This window comes from Dendrobates tinctorius, unplaced genomic scaffold (genome assembly GCF_039654945.1).
Source record: "Dendrobates tinctorius isolate UK_male_01 unplaced genomic scaffold, ASM3965494v1 ptg000083l, whole genome shotgun sequence".
NCBI classification, from domain to species: domain Eukaryota; kingdom Metazoa; phylum Chordata; class Amphibia; order Anura; family Dendrobatidae; genus Dendrobates; species Dendrobates tinctorius.
In genome coordinates, this window is record NW_027361751.1 from 29,766,760 (window position 1) to 29,791,022 (window position 24,263).

Here is a 24,263-nt window from a genome sequence, read left to right on the forward strand (position 1 = left end):
CAGCAGAGATTTCCTGGAGTGATGCCGCCCTGCGGGGGCTGTTCCACAGAGGCCTGTGTGAACGTCTGAAGGATGCTTTGGCACTTCATCCTCCGCCTGACTCCCTGGAGGATGCCATGGTCCAAGCGGTTCTCATGGATCGCAGGCTGCGGGCTAGAGGCATTATGCAACGGGAAACACCATTATTCTTCAGTGGAGATGAGACCCAGACTCTTCCTATAGCTATGGAGGTGAACGCTGTCACCTGTGAGGGAAAGGAAAGAAGACACCGCCGGGAAAAGCAGTTGTGCTTCTATTGTGGGAAATCTGGACATTGGAAGAAGGACTGCCCCTCCTGTCCGTCATCCTCCAAGATGGCGGGAAACGACTAGGTCTGGGTAGTAATCGAGGAGGCTACCCAGACCTTCAGGTACAATTTTCCTCATGTGCTAAAATGGTGCTGCAGGTGGAACTGGAACTTGGTTATGGTCCTGTTCAGACTACTGCTTTTATTGACTGCGGTTCGGCTGTGAACCTGATTGATACCAAGGTTATGACTCTTTATAAGATAGGGACAGTCAGGCTTCACGATCCTGTTAAACTTGTGGCAATTGAATCATCTCCTCTTACACAAAACGGTATCTGTTGCAGGTCTGAACTTTTTTCTCTAAAAGTGGGTTCCACTCATGTGGAGAAACTAAGTTGTCTGGTGGTAGATAACTTGCCTGCAGGACTGGTACTGGGGATGCCTTGGCTTCAATGCCATAATCCTACCATTGATTGGGTTACAGGGGAAATCACTCAATGGGGATGCAATAGTAAATGTGGTAACCGGGGACATCTTGTTAACGCTGTTAAATCTGTGTCTGTGTCGTCTGTCGATCTGGAAGGTATTCCGGAGTACCTGAAAGATTTCGAAGACGTTTTTTTCCGAAAGTGAGGCTGAGGCGCTGCCACCACATAGACCCTATGATTGTGCCATTGATTTAGTACCCGGAGCCAAGTTACCTAAGGCTCGATTGTTCAATTTGTCTGGGCCTGAGCGCCAAGCCATGAAGGAGTACATAGCTGAGAGTCTCCGCAAAGGGCATATCAGGCCTTCTGTGTCACCTGTGGCAGCAGGGTTCTTCTTTGTGAAGAAAAAAGATGGTGGTTTGCGGCCGTGCCTCGACTTTCGGGAACTGAACAAGATAACGGTTAGGAACTCTTACCCGCTTCCCCTCATCCCAGACTTATGTAATCAGTTAGCCGGGGCCCAATGGTTCTCCAAGTTGGATCTGCGGGGGGCCTACAATCTGATAAGGGTTCGGGAAGGGGACGAGTGGAAAACGGCATTCCTCACATCAGAAGGACTCTTCGAGAACCTGGTAATGCCATTTGGGTTAACTAATGCACCCGCTATTTTCCAAAATTTCATCAATGTTGTGTTTTCTGATCTGATAGGCCGTTTTGTTATTATTTATTTGGATGATATTTTGGTGTATTCCCCGGACAGTCAATCTCACTTGCAATATCTAAAAACAGTTCTCCAGAGACTCAGGGAGAACCAATTGTTCGCCAAATTGGAAAAATGTTCGTTCTTTGTACAGGAGCTGTCTTTTTTTGGGTTGATTGTGTCCTGTGAGGGGTTTCGTATGGATCCTAAGAAGGTGCTGGCGATCACTGACTGGGTTCAGCCCCAAGATCTCAAGGGGCTCCAGCGCTTCTTAGGATTTGCGAACTATTACCGGAGATTCATTAAAGGTTTCTCACAAGTGGTTAAACCACTCACGGATCTTACCCAGAAGGGAGCTGATGTAAAAAATTGGTCTGTACTTGCTAAGGAATCCTTCTCAGCGATTAAGAAATGTTTTATGTCTGCCCCGGTGTTGGTGCAACCTGACCCGTCCAAACCATTCATTGTGGAGGTGGATGCTTCTGAAGTGGGGGTGGGGGCTGTGCTGTCCCAGGGTCCGGCCACCCTTACCAATCTCAAACCCTGTGCCTTCTTCTCCAAGAAGTTCTCTTCAGCTGAGAAAAACTATGATGTAGGCAATAGAGAACTTCTTGCGGTCAAGCTGGCATTTGAGGAATGGAGGCACTTTTTGGAAGGGGCGGCTCACCCTATCACGGTTGTCATGGATCACAAAAATTTGGCATACCTTGAATCTGCTAAGAGGCTTACTCCTAGACAGGCCCGTTGGTCACTTTTTTTTCACGATTTCAGTTCTCAATTACTTTTCGACCGGGATCCAAAAATGTTAAAGCGGATGCCCTGTCCAGAAGTTTTGATCCAGTGTCTCCCCCTGAGCCGCCATCCTCCATCCTTCCCCCAGGGGTAGTAGTGGCGGGGGTCTCAACTGAGTTGGAACAAGAAATCCTAAGGGCTCAGGCCCTAGCTCCGGCAACCAGGCCAAGCGATAAACTGTTTGTTCCTGATTCATTGCGGTCTAGACTTCTGCAGGAGTTTCATGATTCTAGGCTGAGTGCTCATCCAGGTATCACGGCCACTAGAGAGGCAGTAACCAGGGGTTTTTGGTGGCCTTCATTAAGGTCTGATGTCAAAGAATTTGTTTCTGCTTGTGGCATGTGTGCCCGTTCCAAAAGCTCGCATAACCGACCGGCTGGGGAACTCATACCTTTACCGGTTCCTGATAGGCCATGGACTCATCTTTCCATGGATTTTATTACCGGTCTTCCACCTTCCAGGGGCAATACCGTGATCTGGGTGGTGGTGGACAGGTTTTCTAAACAGGCCCATTTCATTCCCTTGGCAGCATTACCTTCAGCAGAAACATTGTCAAGGTTGTTTGTGCAGCATGTGGTCCGATTGCATGGGGTACCCCTGAATGTTGTGTCTGACAGAGGTGTGCAGTTTGTGGCCAAATTTTGGAGGGCGTTCTGTATGAAATTGGGCATCTCACTCTCCTTCTCGTCAGCATATCACCCGGAGAGCAATGGTCAGACGGAACGCACCAATCAATCCCTGGAACAAATTCTCAGGTGTCTGACCTCCGCCAGACAGGAGGGTTGGTGTGATGCGTTACCGTTGGCTGAATTCGCTTTTAACAACCGGGTGAGTCAGTCCACCAACATGTCCCCATTCCTGATTAACTACGGCTTTAATCCGCATTTTGGGGAGTTTTCTCGGGTGGATTCCGGTTGTCCAGGAGCAGAGGGGTCCGTTCAACGGTTAAAAAACCTCTGGGCTGAAGTCCGGCGTAATATCTCTCGGGCCCAGGGGAGATACAAATATTTTGCGGACAAAAAGAGAGCCTCGGGAGACATGTTTCAGGTGGGAGAGAAGGTTTGGCTCTCCACGCGTAACATCAATTTAAAGGTACCATCAGTTAAGTTGGGACCAAAGTTCATTGGTCCGTACGAGATTATGGAGATAGTCAACCCTGTGGCATATAGGTTGCGTCTCCCCGCCTCCTTAAAAATATCTAATGTGTTCCATAAGTCTCTGTTAAAACCAGCAGGATCTGTCAAAGAGAACTCTGAGACTGTTGTTCCTCCAGTGCTGGTGGAGGGTCAATTGGAGTATGAGGTCGGACATATTGTGGACTCTCGGCGGGTGCGCCGCTCTTTGCAGTACCTGGTCCACTGGAAGGGATATGGACCAGAAGAGCGCTCATGGGTCCCTGCTCGTTCGGTACATGCAGATCGCCTGGTTCAGGCGTTCCATGCCAAGTACCCGGGGAAGCCTGGGGGTCCAGAGGCCCCCCGTTGAGAGGGGGGTACTGTCATGATCCCAGTGCAGGTTTTTGAGCTGCACACCGGGGGTTAATGTCTGGAGCTCTGTGCAGGTTTTGACCTGCACACTTGGGGTTAATGATTGTGGCCTCTTTCTGGTTCTGGGAGAGCTTCATAAACCTCTGGGTAGCTTCAATCCCTGCCAGTTATACTTTTGCCTTTGGCCTAGTGTGCTGACCCCCGTGTGCTTGTTTGTTGCTATTGCTTGTTTATATGGTTCTGACCCAATTCTGTTTCCCGTTGTGAGTTTGCCTGTTGATTTTGTACTGCGTTATTATCTGTGTATGACTCATTGCATGTGACCTGACTACTCTCTGCTCGCCCCTCTGGTACCTTGCAGCTATCTGTGTACGACTCATTGGCTACGTCCTGACTATTCTCACTGTCTATTCCCCTTGGTAACTTTGTCTTGCAGTTACTCTGCTAGGAATTGTCTTGCAGCTCCTAGCTCTGTGGAGTTTAGGCCACGTCTCTAGCAGTCACGTGCTTCAGGCCCTGCTGCTCTGAAGTACGCATCTATTCGGTTGCTGCTCGCTCCACAGGTAGCTTGGAGCACGCTTTTGCTTTACTCAGGGCACGCGCACTGGCTCAGTGAGCAAGTTCAGTGCGGTGTCTTTGACACAAACACATTTAAAGGACAGGTAAGATGCAGCTAAAATACCATAATTATAAAAACATAAACATTTTTTTATTATTTGTTAGAATTATAACACACTATAATTCAGACAACATAACACAGTGTATAAAAATAATGATAGTTAAAAGATGGACATTAATAACCGGGTGCTCATCTGATCACACAACTCTAGTACTGGCAGGTTATAGTAATTTTAAAGAGGCTTCAATCCCCATCTCGTCTAGTAGTGGAAAGTGTGAATAAATTCACATCCAAATTACCGTAAGCATCCATTATACTGTAGCTAGTCTGTATTTCTTTTCTTTGTTCTCTTTCCCCTCCAAGGGCAATGGCGTACTGCTAATAGTGTGAGAACATTTATTCGCTATTGTAACAACCCTGCTGGCATCACTGCATGGCCTCCCATCCCCCGCACACCAACTTACTTTCTGCTTCAAGCCATGCTGTGAATTCTGTCTGTTGCCAGCTCTGTGCCTCTGCTCTCCATGTTTCCAGACTGTGTGTATAGGGGGGCGGCGCCTGAACTCTCTGGTTCTTATGCAGTCAGGGTGCACCTGGGTAATCTGTCCCTGACCAATCACCTGGAGCCCTTGACTATTTAGTTTCACCACTCCCACTGAAACATTGCCTGCAATGTCTATACTCAGTTAGTGTCTTGCAGCTGAGGAAGCCAGGTCCTGTTCTGTGTATCTCCTTCTCTGGAGGAATACTTCTTGTCTTGCCTTGTACCTTGTCTGCCTGCCAGGAGGCTGAATATCCTGGTCCTTGTGTCTTTGTCTCTGTCTCTCTGTCTTACCTTTGTCTATCAGTCTCCCTTTCTCCTTGTCCGTGGCTCACTTCCTTGCTGTGTCTTTCCTTGTGTCCTCCCTGTCTGTGCATCTGCACTCTCACAGCTTTATCTGTGCATCTGCACTCTAGCCGCTCTGTCTGCACGGCTCCTGCTGCCGCTGCAGAACCTCTTGCTGCAGCTTCTCTCCACAGACCTTGTGGTTCAGCTTTGCTCCATTCTTGCTGCTGCTGCTGCAGAACCCCTTGCTGCAGCTTCTCTCCACAGACCTTGTGGTTCTGCTTTGCTCCAGTCCTGCTGCTGCTGCAGAACCTCTTGCTGCAGCTTCTCTCCACAGACCTTGTGGTTCTGCTTTGCTCCATTCCTGCTGCCGCTGTGGAACCTCTTGATGCAGCTTCTCTCCACAGACCTTGTGGTTCAGCTTTGCTCCACTCCTGCTGCCGCTGCAGAACCTCTTTCTGCAGCTTCTCTCTCCACTCCTGCCTTCACCTGCACCTCCTGTGTGAACAGGTCCAAACCTGTTCCTTCATATTCCACTCCTGCCTGCATCCATACCTGCACCTCCTGTGTGAACAGGTCCAGACCTGCTCCTTCATATTCCATGCCTGCCTGCATCCATACCTGCACCTCCTGTGTGAACAGGTCCAAACCCGTTCCTTCATATTCCACTCCTGCCTGCCTGCATCCATACCTGCACCTGCTGTGTGAACAGGTCCCTACCTGTCCTGTGTCTCAAGCCGTGCCCGCCTGTCCTGTGTCTCAAGCCGTGCCCGCCTGTCCTGTGTCTCAAGCCGTGCCCGTTTGCCCAGTGTCTCCAAGCCGTGCCTGCTTGCCCTGTATCTGTCGTACCTTCTTGCCCGGTGTCTCAGACTGCCTGTCAGTCACATCTGTCCAAGTGACTTGTCTCCAAGTGGGATCAGCAGCCACAGCCAGACACCACCCTGGAGTGGCACCCGACAGCTATCTGCCGCACAAGCCTGACCTCACCATCAGAGGCTCCAGTGAAGACCAAGGTAGCTGTCGCAGTCACGCCCCTTCCAGGGTAGTCTGGTCTGTGGCACAGTGGGGCCACAACCCCCGGCTCGCGCCATTCAGCCAAGGCGCGAGCGTGACAGCTATGTTCTCTGTTGGGACTATTCTTGGCACTGCCTTTCCACACTTCTGACAACTCAATTCCAATGGTGTCTGCATCCTCAGGGTGCCGTTAACCCTCTGTTCCAACACTCAACCTTCACGTGCGAGTCTCAGCGCAGCAGGTGTGATGACATCCCTAGATTGCCCCTGCTATATGGAGCCTTGATCCCCTGACTGGAGCAGAGCATTGGTGGAGAAGGGCTAAATTAGCATTTTTTTTATTTTGTCAGTCAGCACTTGTGTAGGGATCCATACTATGAGCCGGCAGCTGGGTGGGCTATCATTCAGTGGAGAAGAGAGATGGTAGATTTAGGAGCAATGATACTGTGTGGTGGGCTGTGAGGGCCATCATATTATGTTGGTGGAGTAGGAGAAGTGGCGCTATTGATTAGAGAGTGCTCACTGTGAAGTGAGCGCTGACTCTTCCAGCTACGCCTGAATGACTAGGAGTGGCAGCAGGGAGAATATAATTCTGTTTTCTGACTGTAGCTGCACTTCCAAGCAGACATGTTGTACATTTTTACATGATATTTAGTATATCATGTAAAAATGATAACAGGTAAATAGCATTTTTTTTTGGCTGACTGGCTTCCTTTAAGGTTCTAGAGAATCTCTTTAATAATTAACCCCTTCATGACCCAGCCTATTTTGACCTTAATGACCTGGCCATTTTTTGCAATTCTGACCAATGTCCCTTTATGAGGTAATAACTCAGGAACGCTTCAACGCATTCTAGCGATTCCGAGATGGTTTTTTCGAGACATATTGGGCTTCATGTTAGTGGTAAACTTAGGTCGATAATGTTTGCGTTTATTTGTGAAAAAAACGGAAATTTGGCGAAAATTTTGAAAATATTGCAATTCTCAAATTTTGAATTTTTATTCTGTTAAACCAGAGAGTTATGTGACACAAAATAGTTAATAAATAACATTTCCCACATGTCTACTTTACATCAGCACAATTTTGGAAACAAATTTTTTTTGTTAGGAAGTTATAAGGGTTAAAAGTTGACCAACGATTTCTCATTTTTACAACAAAATTTACAAAACCATTTTTTTTAGGGACCACCTCACATTCGAAGTCACTTTGAGGGGTCTATATGGCAGAAAATACCCAAATGTGACACCATTCTAAAAACTGCACCCCTCAAGCTACTCAAAACTACATTCAAGAATATTGTTAACCCTTCAGGTGCTTCACAGAAGCTAAAGCAACGTGGAAGGAAAAAATGGACATTTTAATTTTTCCAACAAAAATTTTCTTTTAGCATCCGCATTTTTTATTTTCACATGGGTAACAGGATAAAATGGATCCTAGAATTTGTTGGGAAATTTCTCCTGAGTACACCGATACCTCATATGTGGTCATAAACCACTGCTTGGGCGCACGGCAGGGCTCAGAAGGGAAGGAGCGCCATTTGACTTTTTGAATGGAAATATGCTTGAATATTTAGCGGTTGCCATGTTGCGTTTGGAGAGCCCCGTGCGCCTAAACACTGGAGCTCCCCCACAAGTGACCCCATTTTGGAAACTAGACCCTCCAAGGAATTTATCTAGATGCATAGTGAGCACTTTTAACCCCCAGGTGCTTCACAAATTGATCCGTAAAAAAAAGCACTTTTTTTCACAAAAATTTTATTTAGCCTTAGTTTTTCATTTTCACATGGGCAACACGATCAAGTGGATCTTAAAATTTGTTGGGCAATTTCTCCTGAGTACATCGATACCTCATAAACCACTGTTTGGGCGCACGGCAGGGCCCGGAAGGGAAGGAGCGCCATTTGACTTTTTGATTGGAAAATTAGCTCCAATCGTTAGCGGACACCATGTCGCATTTGGAGAGCCCCTGTGTGCCTAAACATCGGAGCTCCCCCACAAGTGACCCCATTTTGGAAACTAGACCCCCGAAGGAACTTATCTAGATGTGTGGGTGAGCACTTTGAACCCCCAAGTGCTTCACAGACGTTTTATAACCCAGAGCAGTGAAAATAAAAAATCATTTTTTTTGCTCAAAAATGATTTTTTAGCCCGCTATTTTTTATTTTCACAAGGCTAACAGGAGAAATTGAACTACAAAAGTTGTTGTGCAATTTGTCCTACTTACACCGATACCCTATATGTGGGGGGAACCACTGTTTGGGAGCATGGGAGAGCTCAGAAGGGAAGGAGTGCCATTTTGGAATGCAGACTTTGATGGAATGTTCTGCTGGCGTCATGTTGCATTTGCAGAGCCCCTGATGTGCCTAAACAGTAGAAACCCCCACAAGTGACCCCATTTTAGAAACTAGAACCCCCAAGGAGCTTATCTACATGTGTAGTGAGCACTCTGAACCCCCAAGTGCTTCACAGAAGTTTATAAAAGCAGAGCCATGAAAATAAAAAATTATTTTTTTCTCCTCAAAAATGATTTTTTTAGCCCGCTATTTTTTATTTTACCAAGAGTAACAGGATAAATTGGACCCCAAAAGTTGTTGTCCAGCTTGTCCTGAGTACGCTAGTACCCCATATGTGGGAGGAACCACTGTTTGGGTGCATGGCAGGGCTCAGAAGGGAAGGAGCGTCATTTGACTTTTTGAATGGAAAATTAGCTCCAATCGTTAGCGGACACCATGTCGTGTTTGCAGAGCCCCTGTGTGCGTAAACTTCCCCACAAATGACCCCATTTTGGAAACTAGACCCCTAAGGAACTTATCTAGATGCATAGTGAGCACTTCACAGAACCCCCCAGGTGGTCTTCTCTTCCATCCTCCCAGTGGATGACCATGGAACAAGGAGGTGGAATAAGATTCTGCAGGTGAACAACTGGCTACGTCGATGGTGCTGTCAGCAACGATTTGGATTTCTGGATCACGGAGTGAATTACCTATACGATGGACTACTTGCTAGAGATGGGGTGCACCTTACGAAGACTGGAAAGCATGTATTTGGAAGTCGCCTTGCTACACTTGTAAGGAGAGCTTTAAACTAGAACAACGTGGGAAGGAAAGCAAAAGGCCAGAAAAAGCCATACACCTGACAAATGCTATTGAGAACTCTGCTATTAGAAGTGGAAAGGAAGAACAAAGACAAAAGAATCTAGATAATAAAAATATTGGAGAAAGAGAAACCAATCACAAACTAAAATGTTTCTATATTAATGCACAAAGCATGGGCAACAAACAAGGAGAATTGGAACTACTAACGCAGGAAAAGAAATATAATGTCATTGGAATAGCTGAAACTTGGTGGGGCGATACACATGATTGGAATACAAGACTAGAAGGATACAACTTATTTGCAAGAAACAGATTTGATAAATGGGGAGGAGGTGTCGCATTCTATGTTAGAAATGCGTATATCTGCACAGAGATTGAAGCTTCAGAGACTGGGAGTTCTGTAGAAACTGTTTGGGTAAGAATAAAAGGACAGAACAATGGAAAGGACACCATTGTAGGCATTTACTACAGGCCGCCTGTGCAAGCTGAAGATATGGATGAACTCTTTATGCATCAAATGGCCAAGTTCTCCAAAAAATATGACATAGTTGTCATGGGAGATTTCAACTATCCAGACATTTGTTGGGAATCTCTCTCAGGCAAAACTAGCAGGTCAAGGAAATTCTTATCCTCTCTTGCTGACAACTTTATCTTCCAAAAGGTAGGGGAGAAAACAAGGGGAACTGCTACCTTGGATCTAATCCTTATAAACAGGGAGGAAATGGTTGAGGAGGTAAAAGTGGCTGGGACCCTAGGAGGTAGCGACCATGCTATTTTAGAATTTTGGATAATTAGAGGAGGAAGACCTGTGAAGACTCAGACTTCAAGGATAGATTTCAGAAAGGCAGATTTTAAGGGATTCAGAAAGAGAATTGGAGGGATCCAAAGACAAAAATGTCCAGGAAGGATGGGAAATCCTGAAAAATGAAATTCTCAAAGCACAATTGTTAACAATTCTGAAAAGAGGGAAGAATAGGAAGCATTTAAGGAAACCAGGATGGATTAACACAGAACTTAAGCACATGCTAAAAAGGAAGAAAGAAATGTTTATAAAATGGAAAGAGGGAGGCATATCTAAAGAAGATTATAATGATGTCTGCAGAACCTGCAGGGCACAAATCAGATTAGCTAAAGCTGACAATGAATTGAGGCTTGCAAGAGATGTCAAAAGCAATAATAAAGGATTTTGGGGATATGTCAAAAGTAAAAGAAAAGTCAAAGATGCTATAGGATTTTTACAGGATGAAAATGATGAAATGGTAAGACAGGATGTTGAGAAGGCCGAACTTTTAAATTCCTATTTTGCATCTGTTTTCTCTCAGAAAGGAAATGTAACATCAACTGTTCTTCACTGTCCTATTAAGGGAATAGAAGAATCCAGGATATCTATAAACAGAAAGATAATGAGGAAACACTTAGCTAACCTAAATGAATTCATGTCTCCAGGTCCAGATAAATTACACCCCAGAGTACTGAAGGAGATAGCAGAAGAAATTTTTGAACCCCTCTCCATAATCTTTGAAAATTCTTGGAGAACAGGAGAAGTCCCAGAAGACTGGAGAAGAGCAAATGTTGTTCCTATCTTCAAAAAGGGGAGGAAGGTGGACCTGTGAAGACTCAGACGTCAAGGTTAGATTTCAGAAAGGCAGATTTTAAGGGATTCAGAAAGAGAATTGGAGGGATCCAATGGCTGGATATCCTTAAAGACAAAAATGTCCAGGAAGGATGGGAAATCTTGAAAAATGAAATTCTCAAAGCACAGTTGTTAACAATTCCGAAAAGAGGGAAGAATAGGAAGCATTTAAGGAAACCAGGATGGATGAACACAGAACTTAAGCACATGCTAAAAAGGAAGAAAAATTTTTTTATAAAATGGAAAGAGGGAGGCATATCTAAAGAAGAATATAATGCTGTCTGCAGAACCTGCAGGGCACAAATCAGATTATCTAAAGCTGAAAATGAACTGAGGCTTGCAAGAGATGTCAAAAGCAATAATAAAGGATTTTGGGGATATGTCAAAAGTAAAAGAAAAGTCAAAGATGCTATAGGATTTTTACAGGATGAAAATGATGAAATGGTAAGACAGGATGTTGAGAAGGCTGAACTTTTAAATTCCTATTTTGCATCTGTTTTCTCTCAGAAAGGAAATGCAACATCAACTGTTATTCACTGTCCTATTAAGGGAATAGAAGAATCCAGGATATCTATAAACAGAAAGATAGTGAGGAAACACTTAGCTAACCTAAATGAATTCAAGTCTCCAGGTCCAGATAAATTACACCCCAGAGTACTGAAGGAGATAGCAGAAGAAATTTTTGAACCCCTCTCCATAATCTTTGAAAATTCTTGGAGAACAGGAGAAGTGCCAGAAGACTGGAGAAGAGCAAATGTTGTTCATATCTTCAAAAAGGGGAAGAAGGTGGACCCAGGCAACTATAGGCCGGTGAGTCTGACTTCTATACCAGGAAAGATCTTTGAACAAATTATTAAACAACATGTATGTAAGTACCTGGATAAGAATGAAGTGATTAAACAGAGTCAGCATGGGTTTGTAACTAATAAGTCATGTCAGACTAACTTAATTTCCTTCTATGACGGTATCACTGATTGGGTGGATCAAGGAAATGCTGTAGATATAGTATATCTTGACTTCAGCAAAGCATTTGACAAAGTCTCTCATACAATCCTTATTGAAAAAATGACTAAGTATGGAATGGACAAGGCAACTGTTAGGTGGATTCATAACTGGCTTAGTGATCGGACCCAAAGAGTGGTCGTAAATGGCTGCACATCCAGTTGGAAGAATGTCTCAAGTGGGGTACCACAGGGCTCTGTCCTGGGCCCTGTATTGTTCAACATCTTTATCAACGATTTAGATGAAGGAATTGAGGGTAAACTGATTAAATTTGCTGATGACACAAAGCTAGGAGGGATAGCTAATACTAGAGAAGAGAGAGAGAGGATTCAAAAAGATTTAAATAAACTGGAGAAGTGGGCAGCAACTAACAGAATGGTTTTTAACAGGGAGAAATGCAAAGTACTACATCTGGGCAATAAAAATGAAAAAAGCATATATAGAATGGGAGGAATAGGGCTAAGTGACAGCACATGTGAAAAAGACTTGGGTATACTAATAGATCACAGACTGAATATGAGTCAACAGTGTGATGCAGCAGCAAAAAAGGCAAATGCAATTCTAGTATGTATTAACAGAAGCATACAGTCTAGATCACGTGAAGTCATTATTTCCCTCTACTCCTCTTTGGTCAGACCTCATCTGGAATATTGTGTCCAGTTTTGGGCACCAGATTTTAAAAAAGACATCAACAAACTGGAGCAAGTTCAGAAAAGAGTGACCAGAATAGTGACCGGTCTGCAAAAAGGTTGCAGGATTTGGGAATGTTTAGTTTGCAAAAGAGAAGACTGAGAGGAGACTTAATAGCTGTCTACAAATATCTAAAGGGCTGTTACATTGTAGAAGGATCATCTTTATTCTCATTTGCACAAGGAAAGACTAGAAGCAATGGGATGAAACTGAATGGGAGGAGACACAGATTAGATATTAGAAAAAACAATTGACAGTTAGAGTGATCAATGAGTGGAACAGGCTGCCACGAGAAGTGGTGAGTTCTCCTTCAATGGAAGTCTTCAAACAGAGGCTGGACAGACATCTGACTGGGATGATTTAGCGAATCCTGCTTTGAGCAGGGGGTTGGACCAGATGGCCCTGGAGGTCCCTTCCAACTCTACGATTCTATGATTCTATGATAACACAGAGCCGTGAAAATATTTTTTTTTCCTCAAAAAATGATTTTTTAGCCCGCTATTTTTTATTTTCACAATGGTAACAGGATAAATTGGACCCCAATAGTTGTTGTCCAGCTTGTCGTGAATAAGCTGGTACCCCATATGTGAGGGGGACCACTGTTTGGGCACACGTTGGGGCTCGGAAGGGAAGTAGTGACGTTTTGAAATGCCGACTTAATGGAATGGTCTGCGGGCGTGATGTTATGTTTGCAGAGCCCCTGATGTACTTAAACAGTGGAAACCCCCCACAAGTGACCCCATTTTTGAATCTAGACCACCCAAGGAACTAATCTAGATGTGAGGTGAGCACTTTGAACCCCCAAGTGCTTCACAGAAGTTTTGTGACGACCGTCTGCGAATCTGTGCTGCAGTAGGAACAGCGCCCCGAGTAACCCCGAGACCCTTAACCCCTATACAGGGATCTGGAATTGTAGCAAGGCCCAGGGTTTAGCTGTCTAGAGGAGTAGTGGACCAGAGCAGGACGGCCGCCAAGGGGTTAAAACTAAAACCCGTAATCGTGGTCCGGAGGCAGGAGTCGGAGGCCGACGGGCAGCAGAGGTACAAAATCAGCAGGCAGAAGAAGGGTCTAAAGTCCGGGCTATGGTCAGTAAAAAACCAGGAGGGTAGCAAAGGTACAAAATCAGCAGGCAGAAGAAGGGTCAGGAATCCAAGCTAAGGTCAGCGTCAAAAATCGGGAGAGAGGCAGAGGTACAAAAATGGCAGGCAATAGAATGGCCTGAAATCCAGGCTGAGGTCAGAGTTAACTATAGCAAATCAAACAGTAGCACACAGGGGAACCAAGAATATTTCCGGCGGCTTGCAAGACCAGTCCCAAGGTATTTGAGGGATCAGGTCATCCCTCACAGGTTCCCGGACCGATGATGTCATTAGGACCGCCCCCAGGACTAGACCAGATGGTGATGCAGTAACCCCCTGATGACTGACAGAAGGGCGGAGCCTGCACCCACCAGATGCCTGCGCAGGAGCCCCTTCTCTGTCACCACCATCACCCACGGGCGAACCACGGCGCCTCCCAGTGGCCGAGGCAGGGACAGCCGTCCCCGAGTCTGACGGCAAAGTGACGGTCTGGTGAGTCCTAGTGGCCGAGACCGGAACAGCAGGCCCCGAGTCTGACAGCGACGTGACAGACCGGTGCCTCCTAGTGGCCGAGGCCAGAACAGCATGCCCCGAGTCTGGCGGCGACGTGCCAGTCCGGCGCCTCCTTAGTGGCTGAAGCCGGAACAGCAGGCCCTGAGTCTGACAGCGACGTGACAGTACCCCCCCTCCAAGAGGGGCCTCCAGACCCTCAAAACCCAGTTTGTCAGGGTGAAGGAGGTGAAACCTTCTAATTAACCCCTTGGCATGGATGTCACTAGCGGGGACCCAGGACCTCTCCTCTAGACCGTAGCCCTTCCAATGCACCAAATATTGCACGGACCCTCTCACCAAATGGGAATCAAGGATACCCTGAACTTCGTACTCCAAGGCACCCTTGACCAAAACTGGAGGAGGAGGGGACTGGACGGGATGAATTGGGGAGCGGTACATCTTGAGGAGGGATTTGTGAAAAACATTGGGTATTTTAAAGGACAGAGTGAGCTTTAAACGAAAGGCTACCGGGTTAATTACCTCTAATATCTCATAGGGACCAATAAACCTGGGACCCAGTTTGGCAGATGGCACCTTAAGCTTAATGTTCTTGGTAGACAGCCAAACTTTGTCCCCAACTCCTAGGTGCGGCCCCTTGGACCGTCGTGTATTTGCGGCCGAAGCCTGCCTGACCTGCGACCCTTTCAAGTTTGTGTTCACCTCTGACCAGATTGTCCTTAAGTGATGTATGGATTTCTCTACCCCCGGGAGCTCCGACATCTTGGCCGAAAATTAACCAAAACGTGGGTGCAAACCATGATTGCAGAAGAACGGGGTGGTTTTGATGGATTCCTGGTATTGGTTATTTAGGGCGAATTCGGCTAACGCAAGATGTTCCACCCAATCGGACTGATGTTCCGAGACATAGCAGCGGAGATACTGCTCTAGGGCCTGGTTGGTGCGCTCAGTTTGACCATTGGTCTCAGGGTGGTAAGTGGAGAAGAAGGATAATTCAATGCCAATGCATATGCTGAATGCCCTCCAGAATTTAGAAACAAACTGGGTACCTCGGTTGGACACGATATTCATCGGAGCGCCATGCAGTCGTATTACATGAATAATGAACAACTTACTCAAAGTTTCTGAATTAGGTAGTCCAGATAGGGGAACAAAATGGCACTGCTTACTGAACCTGTCCACCACCACCCAGATACATGTCTTCCCTTCTGAGGGCGTCAGGTCAGTAATGAAGTCCATGGAGATGTGGGTCCATGGACTCTCTGGGGCGGGCAAGGACTGGAGCCAGCCGGCAGGCCGATTATGGGGGGACTTGGCGCGAGCACAGATTTTGCAAGCTAGTACGTAATCTTTACAGTCCTTAACTACCGTCGGCCACCAAAAATTCAAATTCCTAGTCACTAGTCTGATGGTATTATTGACACCAGGATGGCCTGCCAGGACAGAGTCATGCGACTCCTTCAGGACTTGTAGACGAAACGGGGCTGGAACGAACAATTTCTGGGGGGCATCGTGTCAGGGGCTGGTTCTGAGGACCTACGGATCTCCTCCAGAAGGTCCAGAGACACTGCCGACACAATGATCCCATTGGCCAGTATTGTAACTGGTTCCGAGTCCTTGGCCTGTGAGGGGCAGACACTTCGAGAGAGGGCAACAGCCCTTACATTTTTAGTCCCTGGACGAAATGTGATCACAAAGTTAAACCTTGAGAAGAACAAAGCCCACCTAGCCTGCCTAGGATTCAGTCATTTAGCTGACTCCAAGCAGGTCAGGTTCATGTGATCTGTGATCACTGTAATCTTGTGTTTAGCACCTTCGAGGAAGTGGCGCCATTCCTCGAAGGTCCATTTTATGGCCAACAATTCCCGATTCCCTATATCATAATTTTTCTCAGTAGAAGAGAATTTCCAGGAAAAGAAGGCACATGGACGGAGTGGAGTGAGGGAGGCAGTGCCTTGGGAAAGCACTGCCCCTACTCCAACCTCAGAGGCATTGACCTCTACCACAAAGGGGTGGTCTAGATCAGGCTGGATTAATATCGGGTTGGCAGAAAAACAATCCTTTAAAGCAGAAAATGCCTGAAGTGCCTCAAGCTTCCAATTAACCACGTCTGCCCCCTTCCGGGTCAAATCCGTGAGCGGTTTGGCGATCTCAGAGAAGCCTTTGATAAATTTACGGTAGTAATTTGTAAACCCAAAGAATCGCTGCAGCGCTTTTAGAGTTTTGGGTTGCACCCATTCTCTAATGGGTCGGATCTTGGCAGGATCCATGCGGAACCCCTTAGCAGTAATCATGTACCCCAAAAATTGTACCTCCTCAGCCATAAAAACACACTTTTCCAGCTTGGCAAATAGAGAATGTTCTCGAAGTCTCTGGAGCACAGAACAGACATGTTGCGCATGTGTAAGAACATCAGCAGAGTAGATCAGGAAGTCATCTAAATAAACCACTACATATACCCCACAGATATCCCTGAAGATATCATTCACCAAGTTTTAGAACACGGCAGGTGCGTTACTTAACCCGAACGCCATAACAAGATATTCAAAATGACCAAGGGGTGCGTTAAACGCGGTTTTCCACTCATCTCCCTCTCTTATGCGGACAAGATTGTAAGCTCCCCGGAGATCAAGCTTAGTAAACCAACGGGCTCCAAGTAGCTGATTAAAAAGATCAGGGATGAGTGGAAGCGGATACTGATTTTTTACAGTAATAGCGTTCAGCTCACGATAATCAATGCAAGGTCTGAGTCCACCATCTTTTTTTCTACAAAGATAAAACCAGCCCCTACAGGTGAAGTGGATGGTCTAATAAAGCCTCTTCATAGGCTGTCTGCTATGTAGTCATTCATGGCTACACGCTCTGGACCAGAGAGATTAAATATTCTCCCCTTAGGGAGACGGGAACCTGGGACCAAGTCTATAGGACAGTTATCCTCTCTATGAGGAGGTAATTTCTCCGACTCCACTATGGAAAAGACATCCTCATAGTCCCTGAATGCATATGGTGTAAAGGGTGTTTTAATTTTAATTTGGTTCACTGACAGTGACATACAGTTATTCTGACACTGTGGCACCTAGGTGATATCCAGCGCACGATATCACCTAGGTGCCAGTCAATAACAGGATTATGTTGGCGCAACCATGGCATACCTAAAACAACTGCATGTGATAAATTGTGAATAACAAAAAACGACATCTGTTCTGTGTGTAATGTCCCCACTGACAGCAATTTCTGTAGTGACAAATTCCACTCCACCCTGGATAATAGATCTACCATTAATCGCAGTGGTTTGAACAGGGGCATTAAGCCTTAGCAGAGGTACACCAAGATTCCTTGCAAGCAAAAAAATCCATAAAGTTACCTGCAGAACCACAATCCACATAAGCCTTCACACACAGAGATTTCTTAGAAAACGAGAGAGAGACGGGTAACAAAACTTTAGCCGCATTTGCGGGCAATACCTGAGCCTCTGGGCCAGCATGACCAGAGCTGCCCAGAGGCCGATGTCCCAGGATTGTGGATTTCTGATGCCCAGCATTTCCCTTGAAGTCTCCAGGCTGCAGCATGCTGGTATAGGAAGATGGGAGTGTTCCTTCAGGCTGCGCACTGAAGCAGGTGTTAGGCCAAGAAATCTGCTCAGGCAGGAGAAGAAGGAAAAAAATAAAGTTCAGGAGACTGCTTTTACAGTGGGGAAAAAAAGTATTTAGTCAGTCAGCAATAGTGCAAGTTCCACCACTTAAAAAGATGAGAGGCGTCTGTAATTTACATCATAGGTAGACCTCAACTATGGGAGACAAACTGAGAAAAAAAAATCCAGAAAATCACATTGTCTGTTTTTTTTCATTTTATTTGCATATTATGGTGGAAAATAAGTATTTGGTCAGAAACAAAATTTCATCTCAATACTTTGTGATATATCCTTTGTTGGCAATGACAGAGGTCAAACGTTTTCTGTAAGTCTTCACAAGGTTGCCACACACTGTTGTTGGTATGTTGGCCCATTCCTCCATGCAGATCTCCTCTAGAGCAGTGATGTTTTTGGCTTTTCGCTTGGCAACACGGACTTTCAACTCCCTCCAAAGGTTTTCTATAGGATTGAGATCTGGAGACTGGCTAGGCCACTCCAGGACCTTGAAATGCTTCTTACGAAGCTACTCCTTCGTTGCCCTGGCGGTGTGCTTTGGATCATTGTCATGTTGAAAGACCCAGCCACGTTTCATCTTCAATGCCCTTGCTGATGGAAGGAGGTTTGCACTCAAAATCTCACGATACATGGCCCCATTCATTCTTTCATGTACCCGGATCAGTCGTCCTGGCCCCTTTGCAGAGAAACAGCCCCAAAGCATGATGTTTCCACCACCATAGTGGAGTTTGGAGTCAGACTGTTTGAGGGTGTGCACAGGTGTCTTTTTATACTGATAACAAGTTTAAACAGGTGCCATTACTACAGGTAATGAGTGGAGGAAAGAGGAGACTCTTAAAGAAGAAGTTACAGGTCTGTGAGAGCCAGAAATCTTGATTGCTTGTTTCTGACCAAATACTTATTTTCCACCATAATATGCAAATAAAATGAAAAAAAAACAGACAATGTGATTTTCTGGATTTTTTTTTCTCAGTTTGTCTCCCATAGTTGAGGTCTACCTATGATGTAAATTACAGACGCCTCTCATCTTTTTAAGTGGTGGAACTTGCACTATTGCTGACTGACTAAATACTTTTTTTCCCCACTGTATATATGATGGACATAGATACAAAAAGCAGTCTTTTGGGCTGGATATAATGTGACGATCGTCTGCGAATCTGGGCTGCAGTAGGAACAGCGCCCAGAGTAACCCCGAGACCCTTAACCCCTATACAGGGATCTGGAATTGTTGCAGGGCCCAGGGGGTAGCTGTCTAGAGGAGCAGTGGATCAGAGCAGGACGGCTGCCAAGGGGTTAAAACTAAAACCCGTAATCATGGTCCGGAGGCAGGAGTCAGAGGCCGGCGGGCAGCAGAGGTACAAAATCAGCAGGCAAAAGAAGGGTCTAAAGTCCGGGCCAAGGTCATTAAAAAACCAGGAGGGTAGCAAAGGTACAAAATCAGCAGGCAGAAGAAGGGTCAGGAATCCAAGCTAAGGTCAGCATCAAAAATCGGGAAAGAGGCAGAGGTACAAAAACGGCAGGCAATAGAATGGTCAGAAATCCAGGCTGAGGTCAGAGTTAACTATAGCAAATCACACAGTAGCACGCAGGGGAACCAAGAATATATCCGGCGGCTTGCAAGACCAGTCCCAAGGTATTTGAGGGATCTGGTCATCCCTCACAGGTTCCCGGACCGATGATGTCATTAGGACCGCCCCCAGGACTAGGCCAGATGGTGATGCAGTAACCCCCTGATGACTGACTGAGGGGCGGAGCCTGCACCCACCAGATGCCTGCGCAGGAGCCCCTTCTCTGTCACCACCATCACCCACGGGTGAACCCCGAGTCTGATGGTGAAGTGACGGTCCGGCGCCTCCTAGTGGCCGAGACCGGAACAGCGGGCCCCGAGCCTGACGGCGACGTGACAGACCGGTGCTTCCTAGTGGCCGAGGTCGGAAAAGCAGGCGCTGAGTCTGGCAGCGACGTGCCAGTCTAACGACTCCTAGTGGCTGAAGCCGGAACAGCAGGCCCTGAGTCTGACAGTGACATGACAAGTTTATAACGCAGAGCCGTGAAAATAAAAAATAATTTTTTTCCCACAAAAAGAATTATGTTAGCCCCCAATTTTTTATTTTCCCAAGGGTAACAGGAGAAATTAGACTCCCAAAGTTGTTGTGCAATTTTTCCTGAGTACGCTGATAACCCATATGTGGGGGTAAACCACTGTTTGGGCACACGTCTGGGCACGAAATGGAGGGAGCACTGTTTGACTTTTTGAATGCAAAATTGGCTGGAATAAATGGTGGCGCCATGTCTCGTTTGGAGACCCTGCGATGTGCCTTCACAGTGGAAACCCCTCAATTCTATCTCCAACCCTAACCCCAACACACCCCTAATCCCAACCATAACCCTAACCACAACCCTAACCCCAACACACCCCTAACCCTAATCCCAACTCTAACCCTAACCACAAGCCTAACCGTAATCCCAACCCCAACCCACCCCTAACCCTAATCTCAATCCTAATTACAACCCTAATCCCAACCCTAATTCCTACCCTAACCCTAGTTCCAACTCTAACCCTAACCCTATTTCTAACCCTGACCCTAATTCCAACCCTAACCCTAGCCCTAACCCTAACCCTAGCAATAACCCTTGCCCTAACCCTAACCCTAGCCCTAACCCTAATGGAAAAAAAAAATTTCTTCATTTTATTTGTCCCTACCTATGGGGGTGATAAGGGGGTGGTGATTTAATTTTTTATTTTGATCACTGTGAAAGTTTATCATAGTGATCAAAATAAATGAATGAATTTGCATCGTTGCAGATTCAATTCGGCTCACTGAGCATGCGCCCGCCATCTTCAAAGATGGCGGCGCCCATGATGCTGGATGGCAGGACACCGGGATGGCTAGAGGGAGTTCGGAGGCACCATGGCGGGTGAGACGGGGTGATCGGATGGCGGGGGGAGCGGAGGGAAGGTGGGGGGCAGATTATGACGCCGGCTGCCGATCGGTGCCATCAGTCGGTGTGGGGGGGTCGGGTCTCGGTGTCCAGCCATGTCCGATGCTATTTCAGCATCGGCCATGGCTGGATTGTAATATTTCACCAAATTTCATTGGTGAAATATTACAATTGCTCTGATTGGCAGTTTCACTTTCAACAGCCAATCAGAGCGATCGTAGGCACGTGGGGGCTAAGCTACACCCCCTGGGGTTAACTATGAAGGGTCCTTTGTGTGCGCGGGTCGGGTGACCTTTCAGTGACCCCGATCATCCGACCCACAGGGGGGCAATCAATTCATGACACCACATAGGCGTCATGGGTCGTATTGGCACGACTTTTTCTGACGCCTACGTGGCGTCAAAGGTCGGGAAGGGGTTAATACACATCATCAGAATCTATCAGGAGTGAAGCCTCATATATTGATATTTGAGAGATTTTTTTGTACACAAGTGCTGAGATCTCTGCATCATTTTACACCAAAAAATAAGACTGCGGAGACCCATGTGTCTTAAACAGTGCCTTCCCCCCTCCCCCCAGTCCCGTAATGAAACACGGACAGGCCTACATGGATTGACACAGGTAGGTCACAGTTTAAAAATTACACCAGCAGAGAAAGGCAATTACATTTCATTACGGGCTCATCGCCGCAGGCCCTGTCTCCGACCGACATGCAAGCCGGCCAATGAGCGTTCACGAACCTTTGTCTCTCTAAACCACTTCCGCCACGGAGGATCATGTGTATTACCTACACAGGACTCCGACTCCCACCCGTCAGTCTTAGGGCCTGCTCGACTCCATCCTGTAAACCGGACAAAAATATGTCGAGACCAATGACCGTGTGGTGAACTTCATCCGGTCTTAATGCAGAATTATCTCCTTCCAACTGGTGGTGGCGAACAACAATGCCATATTTTCCCCTTACAAATTTCACCATCCGCGCGTTGATCTTTCTTCTTGATCGCTCTACGGCTTTTGCGTCCTTTGCTCCATGCCAGATGGCTTGTGGCACTATTTCCGAACACACCAATACCATATCAGGTAACATGCAGGCAATACGCTCTATGTCTGTTGACATCACTGTACCGAGCTCCGCACTTTTCCGTTTAGCCAGATCATTGCCACCAGTATGTAACACCAAAATCACCAGCCCTTTTGCCCTCGTAGTGATGTTTAACATTTCTTTAAAAATCTGTTGCCATTGGAGCCCTCTGATACCTCACCAGTTGACCTTTAGTCTCGGGAAGCCTAGATTTTTTCCTCTCGGCCAAATCTCAGCCCTTTTTTCTGCCCAGTACACATAAGAGTGTCCTAGTACCCAAACTGTGGGCTTCCCAACTCCTGGAAGATACAAAATATGTTACTTAAGCAAATCAGGTCTTATATATCTGACAAAGAATGCGGATTTCCAATGGCCTATTCTCTGCACTTCTGCCTCCGATACTCCTGCTCTAACTGCTTCCGTTGTTGCGCCAATTCGAAAAGAATGTGTCCTGTATTCTTTTGGATTATCACCGTTTTTTCTAAGCATTGATTGAAAATTGCCTGAAACTAATACTTGGTTAGAGGGGACCCGTCTGTATGTGTGAGAAAAAAATCTCCTTGTGTGTCTTATTACCGCGTAGCGTTTTACTATTTTTAGTGGGCATACTGGTTCATTTGATGAGCAAACTAGAACCCACGCGCCCCTACCGGTAGGATCGCATTTGGATTTCTGAACGTGGATGCGCAGGACAAGCTGCATATGACTATGTCTTCGTTGATTAATCTGCCTTCCACCGCTGTTTTTGACTGCGGCACCAACTCGCTAATGTGCAATGCACCGAAAAAGGCAATAGCAAAAGCTGCAGATTGTGGTTGAAGCCTCTTCCAGCCATTAACTGCTTGTTTGATGAAAAAGACTTTAGTGACATCAGCCCACCCCATCAGTTGAAATAAAAAGGCTATTCCTGATAACTGCCATTGCGCTGATGTCCCCAACGCACCACTTTCCCTGAGCCGGTTTAGAAATTCAACAGACACCTCGCATCTTGCTCGATCGCAGTTATCGACTGGCCTACCCTGAATCAGAGAACACCACTCTTCCCACGCTTTACCATAGACCTGCCAGGTAGCCGGTGTAACTGCACGGATTAAAGGCATCAGTGATTGGCAACTGTGTCCCAAAGGGATGGAGGACACTGGACACCCAATGGGCACGCCTTGGGGAGAAGAACTTTGAAGGCCTGCCAATCGGAAGATAATAGAGTTAAGAAGCTTATCGTCTACATCCGTAGTTAATGTTGCTCGACACCAGATGTTGTGTTTCAGGCACAGTAGAGCTAGTCGACGTAGAAGAGCGAGTAAGGGCGGGGAAGCGGACAACATATTGTTCAAGTTTTCTGCGGTTCCCTGATGTTTGGTTAAAAATCAAGTGTTTTTGTTTTCCAACAGCGTGCCCCATAACTTGACTGATGATACGATTGCAAAAATCTCTAATAGGACTGGATCGCGGCCCCAGATTGATATGGCCCATAGCTGCGGCCAGCTGCCTTTGCATCATTATTTTTTGTATATTGCTGCAAAGCCGTCTTTGATCTTTCCCCCTACCATGAGCCCTAATTCTTTGTTAGTCATCTCTTTTGCCATGACGCAGGTATGGCCATTGTAGGATTGCAGGAATGTTTTCCATACTAGTAAGTTTGCTTTCAAGGAGCGAACGATTATAATTCTATGGCCCGGCTGGGCAATACCTTTTGTTGCCAGGGATAATCGGCGAGAGAAGGCTCTGCCGACCAGCATTACTTGGCAGGCAAATGTCAGCAGACCCAGCAAGGACTGCATCTGTTGGAGACTGACTTTTTTAACTTTGCAGGAACATTCAACCATCTTTATTGTTTTTTCTATTTTGTCTGCTGGCAAGAGAAAAACCATTGCCTTGGTGTCTATTTCGATGCCCAGAAACGGCAATATATAACATGAACCGACTGTCTTGTCGCATGATAACGGCACGCTGAAGTGTTTTGCTATGAGTTTGAATTTTTCGAGGAGGAGGGTGCAGAGTTTAGAATTTTTTTGGTCCGACAAACAAAAAAATCGTCGAGGTAGTGTATTAGCGAATTGCTGCCTGTTTCATAACGGACTACCCAGTCCAAAAAGGTACTGAATAATTTGAAATAGTGACACGAAATGGAACATCCCATTGGCAGGCACATATCAAAATAATAGTATTGGTCCACCTTGCAACCTAACAGGTGGAAGCATTCGGGGTGCTCAGGTAATAGGCAGAATGCAGACTTTATTTTATTTTGACTTTATGATTTTATGATTAAGGAAAAGACTTTCATAAAAAAAAGACTTTATGATTTTGCCAGCAGGGCACCGGGCCCGGCTTCGTGAACTAATTGCACTGCTTTATCGAATGATGCGTATGTAATGGAAGCTTCCTTTGGAGTGATAGCATCGTTAACCGATTTGCCTTTTGGGTGTGACAGAT